Consider the following 8,029-nt stretch of genomic DNA (forward strand, 5'->3'; position numbering starts at 1 on the left):
AAGAAGCTGCAGTATATCACCAGAGGGTTTTTTGGGTGCATTTTTCATGGAGTCCTAACAAATGGAACTCAACTATGCAATGTAAGGTGGACCAATACATGTGTGTTGTTAGCAAAGAATTCTTCATCATGTGTCCTTGCACGTGTCTACTTTAGCAAAACATTCTTTCACTTGTGTCTGCTTCAAGAACACACTTCTTCATGTGTTTGCTCCAGCAAAACACCATCCAAACACAAATTATTTTCCAAAGAATCCTTAAATTTCCACTTTAGTAATCCCAACCCAAAAAGACAAACATGGTATGTACTTACTTTTAAGTGGATATTGGCCATAAAGTCCAGAGTAAACCATTCTACAATCCACAGACCCAAAGAAGCTAAGTAACAAGGAGTACCTGAAGGGCTTGGAGGGGGGCACTTGAATCTCATGGAGAAAGGGAAATAGATGTGACATAGGGGGTGAATAAAGGGAGGGAATTGGGTGTGGGAGGTTTGGGGATGGAACAGGAGGAATAACTTGAGGGAAGAATGGAGTAAGAGAGCACTGGGAAGGACAGCTTGGTGGGGTGGGGTGGGGCATCTCTAGGATGAGCTCCTGCATCCAGGAAGCATCCAGGAAGCTTCTGCTCCTTCCCCAGCTTTAGAGCAGTGCATCTTAGTACACCAGTGCTCCAAGTCTTAGTCCTAAGTCTATTTGACATGGCTCATGTGTGTATGGGTTGAGCACTCATCTCTTAGGACTGGACCGTCTATCAAGAGTCTCATTCTTGAAGACTGATTCTACTTCTGTTAGCATCTGTTACTTGCCTGTAGCTCCTCATCCAGGAGTAGGGTCCCTAGTAGCGTCTTGTGAGACCCTACTTAGAACTTAGAACAATGGAAACTCCCAAGAGTCTATGAGGGCGATTCTAGCTAAGACTCCTAGCAATGGGGGCTTAGGAGACCCGAACCAGCCATCTCCTACAACTAGAGAAAACTTCTAGTGGAGGGACTGGGACATCAATGCAGCCACAAAACCTTAGACCCACAATTTGTCTTGTGTACAGGATGTGCAGGGGTAAAAGATGAAGTAGAATTTGAGGGAAGGGCCAACCAATGACCGGCACAGCTATGCCATGATAGGGAGCTCACTCCTGACACTGTTAATGAACTCTTGTTATACTTGCAGACAGACACCTGGCAGAACTGTTGTCAGAGGCTTTACTTAGCATCTGATGGAAAATGATGCAGAGATCCACAGCCAAACTTAAGTGGATCTTTAGGGAATCCTGTGGAAGAGCAGGAGGAACTGTTATATATGTGACAGTCGTGCAGCTGGGTCTTCATGTGGGTCTACCTCTGGCTATATTGCCTGCCTTTGGATTCCTTTCCCTTAACTGAGCTGCCTCATCTCTAGCTTCAAAGGAAGATGTGCCTAGTCTTCCTGCAACTTGATATAACAAGGCTGGTTGACATCCATGGGAGGCCTCCTCTTTTCTGAGGTGAATAGGAGGAGGAGTGGATGTTGGGGAAGGGAGAAGAGAGAGAGGGACTGAGAGGAAGGGAGGGAGGTGACACTGAGATTTAGATGTAAAGAAAATAAATAATTTGAATAATAAGAAGGAAAAGAAAAATTCATCTTGCTTCTAGAGGCGTTGCAGATATGGCTGCTGTGTCACATGTGCGTCAGTAGCTGGCAGAGAGGAGAGAGGCCATGTCTATGCTCAGTGTTCTGACCTGAGAACATCTGAATGATCAGTGGCCTAACATTACCTGAAAAACTCAAGCCTGAGATGGTCAACAGTCCAGTGCCATGCAGGCCTGGAGGTCGCCCAGGGCAGGGAGTGAGCCAGAGACTAGGAGAACCCTGCATGGGCCTCTGGGCCCCAGATGGGAGTAAGTCTGAAACAGAGGACCCCAGATACTCAGAGACCCGTGGCGCCACTAAGAGGAGCAAGTAAGTGGTAGAGAAATGGAAGAGGAAGAGAAACAGAAGGATGTATGCACAATGAAGAGAGTCAGAACTGGGGACTTGAGGGTAGTGAGGAACAGCCCGATGTGAGTAGCTGATGACCCCACCTGAGACCGTGGTGGGGTCCTGGCCTGTGCTGCCACCTGGGCCCACATCTGGGTCCCTGGCCTCTCAGCAGCAGGGGTCTGTTACCACTAAAGGCCAGGCAGGTCTGGACTGCCATCTGAGGACATGTTGATGTCTGAGGCCTGTGCATAACTGGCCCCACCACTCACCTGGGCATTGTGGGAGAGCCAGCCCTGGGGGTGTGAGAGCTGACCAGTCCCTAGCAGGCTGCAGTATTCAGGAAGGGGGTAGAGGGAGCTGGGCCTGCCACTCCTTTCCTATGTGGTGAGAGAGAGATCGAGCCTCCTTCCCTCCCTCATGCCTTGCCATCTATTGCAGGCAGGAGAGCTGGCCCTGGGGTCATGGGAGTGGGAAACCTGGCCATATCCCTCATCAGTTGCAACACTTGTGAGAGTGGGCCCTGCCCTCACCTGGGCAGCAGGGTAGGGCTGGCCCTGATGGAGGGGTGGTACTGCATGTGAGCCAGCCCCAAGGGTGTGAGAGTGGGAGAGCCAGCAGTCTGGCCAGCTCTCAGGCCCAGATCCAGGGCTTTGGCTTGACCCACCCCCAACATCTACCCCATCGATGAACTGCTAGAGTGTCTGAAGGGGCCAGCCCTACAGATCCAAAACTACAGGATCTCCGTGACACAGGATATCCGAGAATGGGCGTGGCTCATTTTAGTAATGGTCTAGAGTCTGGATGTGAGGGCCCAGGGAAGAAGCTACCTGACTGGCTTGCATTGCCAGCTGAGCACTGGGGTAGGCCAAATGCCTAGTGTCATCGTGAATGTTAGACATTTTTTTACTTGGGACACACAGGTACTGGGTCGAAAGAGTACAAATTGGAGATTGGATGTTGCTAACGTTCATTTAACCATTTCGACTGTGCCTAGAAGGATCACATTGGTACCGTCAGCCTGGAGCCATCTGCTTGGAGGGTGAGGGCTAAATTACATGAAGGAAATATACAGCTGTTCTGCAAAGCTCATTACAAAGACAGAAGTGTGCGTGCCTTTCTGAGGTGTCCACTGTACCATGACTCAGAATCAAAGCTACCTTTCTCCCTTTCTTTCCACTTTATATGCAGTGGGAATTTAACACAGCTCCCATCACTTGGGAATGTGTGGACTTAGAGAAACCAGTCTTGGAAACTGGGAGACAATCGTATCAGGAAATGTCTAGGTAGATGACAGAATGGAGGCAGATCTGAACAGGAGTGGGAGTGGGCAGAGCTTTCTTCTTTAGGCCTCACCTGTGTCATGAGAAACATCACATCATCTATACCTTATACAATGCCTGTTAGAAACTAGAGGATATGTGCTTCTGGAGTCGCATGTAACAAGAGAAAAGGTTTCCATTTCAGACATCTCTGTTAAACACCTTTGAGTGTAAACAAAACTATTACGTGAGGAGAGGGGAGAGCAGTGTGTTGGTGCCCAGGGATCTTATCTTTACAAAAACGTTCCTCCTTCTGCCATCCCTGGACAAACAGCAGGTGGGGCTTGAATCTCGGCTCTGACTCCTGTCACTATTCACAAAGTAAGGCCATTGAGGAAACGCTCTGGGAAACGAATTTGGGCGTGATCTGGTTACAGTTTAACATTATCTTGAGCAGAAAATGGCAAGGTTTTATTTAAACCCCTTTTGATTGATGTGTGTCTCTTTCTGAACATTTCTGTCACCGTCTGATAAAAGGAATATTATTGAGTCAGGGCTTGGCAGAGGGGAGTGGTCAACCAAAAAAAAATTTTTTGTAAGGAGAACAAGGCTTTTTAGAAAATCCTTTCAGACATTCCGAGTTTTCTTTTATGTCTGGTGTTCATCTGTTGCTCTCTTTCAAGTGTTACACTGGGTGTCTTAGAGGGCTTTTTCATCCGAACTGTGTCCTATGGTAACTGAGACCCCTAGATGGCCATGTCCCCTTCACGACTCTGTTTTGACATTCCACAGATAATAATTTTTAGACATTGGACTTCCTGGACTAACCTCTAACTTACTTAAAATCTTTTCCTTCATAATTTCACTGTTTTAATATATTTCTGATTAATTTAAAAAGGAGCTTAGTGAAGTGCCTGTGTGTGGGAGTGCATATGCGCAGGTGCCCGTGGGGCCAGAGGTATTAGATTCCCTAGAGGAGGAGTTACAGATGGTTGAGAGTCACCAACTGGGGTGCCAGGAACTGAACTCAGATCCTCCCCCAAAACAATATGAACTCTTAACCACCGAGCATCCTCCCAGCCCCTTGTCAACGAATTTTTAAAAATTTAAAACAAAGATTTAGGAAATAGGTGTAAGAGAAAGAACTTTCTTTTTTTTATTCGATATATTTTTTATTTACATTTCAAATGATCAAATGATTTCCCCTTTTCTAGCCCCCCACTCCACAAAAGTCCCATAAGTCCCCTTCCCTCCCCCTGTTCTCCCACCCACCCCTTCCCACTTCCCTGTTCTGGTTGTGCCCTATACTGCTTCACTGAGTCTTTCCAGAACAAGGGGCCACTCCTCTGTTCTTCTTGTACCTCATTTGATGTGTGGATTATGTTTTGGGTATTCCAATTTTCTAGGTTAATATCCACGTATTAGTGAGTGCATACCATGATTGATCTTTTGAGACTGGGTTACCTCACTTAGTATGATGTTCTCCAGCTCCATCCATTTGCCTAAGAATTTCATGAATTCATTGTTTCTAATGGCTGAATAGTGCTCCACTGTGTATATATACCACATTTTTTGCATCCACTCTTCTGTTGAGGGATACCTGGGTTCTTTCCAGCTTCTGGCAATTATAAATAGGGCTGCTATGAACATAGTGGAGCATGTATCCTTATTACATGCTGGGGAATCCTCTGGGTATATGCCCAGGAGTGGTATAGCAGGATCTTCTGGAAGTGAGGTGCCCAGTTTTCTGAGGAACCACTAGACTGATTTCCAGAGTGATTGTACCAATTTGCAACCCCACCAGCAGTGGAGGAGTGTTCCTCTTTCTCCACATCCTCGCCAACACCTGCTGCCTCCTGAATTTTTAATCTTAGCCATTCTGACTGGTGTAAGGTGAAATCTCAGGGTTGTTTTGATTTGCATTTCCCTAATGACTAATGAAGTTGAGCATTTTTTAAGATGCTTCTCCACCATCCGAAGTTGTTCAGGTGAAAATTCTTTGTTTAACTCTGTACCCCATTTTTTAATAGGGTTATTTGGTTTTCTGGAGTCTAACTTCTTGAGTTCTTTATATATATTGGATATTAGCCCTCTATCTGATGTAAGGTTGGTGAGGATCTTTTCCCAATTTGTTGGTTGCCGATTTGTCCTTTTGATGGTGTCCTTTGCCTTACAGAAACTTTGTAATTTTATGAGGTCCCATTTGTCAATTCTTGATCTTAGAGCATACGCTATTGGTGATCTGTTCAGGAACTTTCCCCCTGTACCAATGTCCTCAAGGGTCTTCCCCAATTTCTTTTCTATTAGCTTCAGAGTGTCTGGCTTTATGTGGAGGTCCTTGATCCATTTGGAGTTGAGCTTAGTACAAGGAGACAAGGATGGATCAATTCGCATTCTTCTGCATCTGACTTCCAGTTGAACCAGCACCATTTGTTGAAAAGGCTATCTTTTTTCCACTGGATGTTTTCAGCCCCTTTGTTGAGGATCAAGTGGCCATAGGTGTGTGGGTTCATTTCTGGATCTTCAATCCTGTTCCATTGATCCTCCTGCCTGTCACTGTACCAATACCATGCAGTTTTTAACACTATTCCTCTGTAGTATTGCTTGAGGTCAGGGATACTGATTCCCTAGAATTTCTTTTGTTGTTGAGAATAGTTTTAGCTATCTTGGGTTTTTTGTTATTCCAGATGAATTTGAGAATTGCTCTTTCTAACTCTGTGAAGAATTGAGTTGGGATTTTGATGGGTATTGCATTGAATCTGTATATTGCTTTTGGCAAAATGGCCATTTTAACTCTATAAATCTTGCCGATCCATGAGCATGGGAGGTTGAGAAAGAACTTTCTGAAAATCATTTGCAAACAAGTGTGAATATGATAAATTGTGGCATCTAAACTCTTAGATGTATATTTTCTACAAATGAGTTCCTTTGCCCATAAAACACTAGGAAACCATAAACATCAGATTAATACTGCTATATCACTACCGTCAAATTGTTAAACTTGTCAGGTTTTTCCACTTTCTTTAATAACTTCTTCCATAGCAAAAAGACCCAGATCCTACTGCTGTGTCGCAGTCTTACTTCTCCCCAGTTTCCCTTGATCTATGTAGTCTTTCCTTTAAAACCTTGAAAATTTTTACGAGTACAAGTTTGTTTCTTTGTAGATTTTTCCCTCTGATGTCTTCTCAATTAGCTTCAGATCGTCGATCTTTCAAAGAAAGAATATCATAGGAGAGCCGCCGTGGGCTTCATATTGTCTCCCACTGTGTGGTATAGGACATCTTTTTAATTTTTTTATTATTATTACTTTGATCATTTGGCTGTGGAAGTATCTTCTTCCTCCTGTGCTCAGAGTCTCCTACTGTCTTGAGTGCTATTCTCCCATACCGCAGCCCTCCTGCAGGGGGCACCCTTACAGTCCTTAACCTCTATTTTCCATAAGCCTCAGTTACAGCTCTGAGCCACCAAGGACCCCTCCTCGAAGCTCCACACAGAAAGGAACTTTTCTTAGCCCCATTAATGGCTTCTGGAACGAATTGTACAGTAAAAGAAAAAAAAATTTCTCTTGCTTCTTTCTGAAGTCTTTCCTCTCTTTGACCTTCCAACAGTTTTGTTAAACTTTAAAAACTTTATACATTACATTTCCCGCCCTTAAGACCCCTTTATTATTATCTGCTTGTTTTAAATAACATTCTAATCTTATTTAGTGGGGTATGTTTTTTTTGTTTTTTTGGTTTTTGTTTTTGTTTTTTTATCTGCTGTGGGTTTGCTTTGTAAGTTTTAAGTATCATTCCCCAGGTCTTTGTTTGTTTAAAAAAAAAAAAAAAAAAAAAAAAAAAAAAAAAAAAAAACCTTAAAAATGGTTTCTTGTAGAAACAGATTATTCAAGGCTATGGTTTTAAAAACTTACAGTGTGATCCTGAAATACGTTGTGGTACCAGGAAGTAAGACAGTCTTCGAAAAATTGGGGGTACGTGTCAAAAGGGGGGGACCTATTCTTAAAAGCTTTCTCTGGTGAAATCTAGGATAAAATTAGTCAACAAAATAATAAAATAGAATATATTTCATAAACTAAGATATCTATCCAAGAGTCCAAACTTATATGAATAAAAAATAAGTATTCTCTCACTGTAGAATCTGCGTTTAGGAAGTGGGAAGGGTTGGGTGGGAAAGCAGGGGGAGGGAAGGGGGCTGATGGGACTTTCAGGGAGTGGGGGGTCTAGAAAAGGGGAAATCATTTGAAATGTAAATAAAAAATATATCGAATAAAAAATAAATAAATACATAAATAAATAAAATGTGGAATGAGAGATAGAGTAAACAAACCACTATTTGGCAATTACGCTGGTCATAACTGATAAAACCAGAAGCTTCCGTGGATGACTATGATTCATGAATCAAAATCTGTTGGAAAACATGTTCATCGCAAATGCAACCTTAGAGTGGGAAAAAAGGCCTGGCTGGTATTCCTTTTCTTAAATGATTGACATTAACCTTGGTGGTGCTGAGACACAGGGACAAACTGTGCTTCCTGACATGGTACAATAGGAAGGAACAGCCTCCAATCTAATTAGTCAATAGTCTTTGACGGTATCAGAGTCATTCAATACAAAGTAATAATGAAAATCTGTCCTAAAGGAAAGCTAAGAGGATATGACAGATAAATGCAGTGCATGAGCCTGGATTAGTCCTGGATGAGGGAAGGGAAATTGGCCGCTTGACTAGGGACTATAAATTAATAGTTCTGTGGCAGTGCTAGTATCTGGTTTGGTACATGAGAGGAATCTAGATAGAGGATATATGGTAGATATATA

General features: G+C 43.3%; 1 non-coding gene across 1 annotated transcript; it reads left to right on the plus strand.

Annotated features, from left to right (window-relative positions):
• Nucleotides 1-1,617: 1,617 nt before the first annotated feature.
• On the plus strand, nt 1,618-1,749 carry LOC127688221 (small nucleolar RNA SNORA17). The gene has a single exon (XR_007978629.1). It is a non-coding gene; the product is annotated as a small nucleolar RNA SNORA17 (small nucleolar RNA).
• Nucleotides 1,750-8,029: the final 6,280 nt, after the last annotated feature.

The sequence above is a fragment of the Apodemus sylvaticus genome, chromosome 6, assembly GCF_947179515.1.
Source record: "Apodemus sylvaticus chromosome 6, mApoSyl1.1, whole genome shotgun sequence".
Taxonomy (NCBI): Eukaryota; Metazoa; Chordata; class Mammalia; order Rodentia; family Muridae; genus Apodemus; species Apodemus sylvaticus.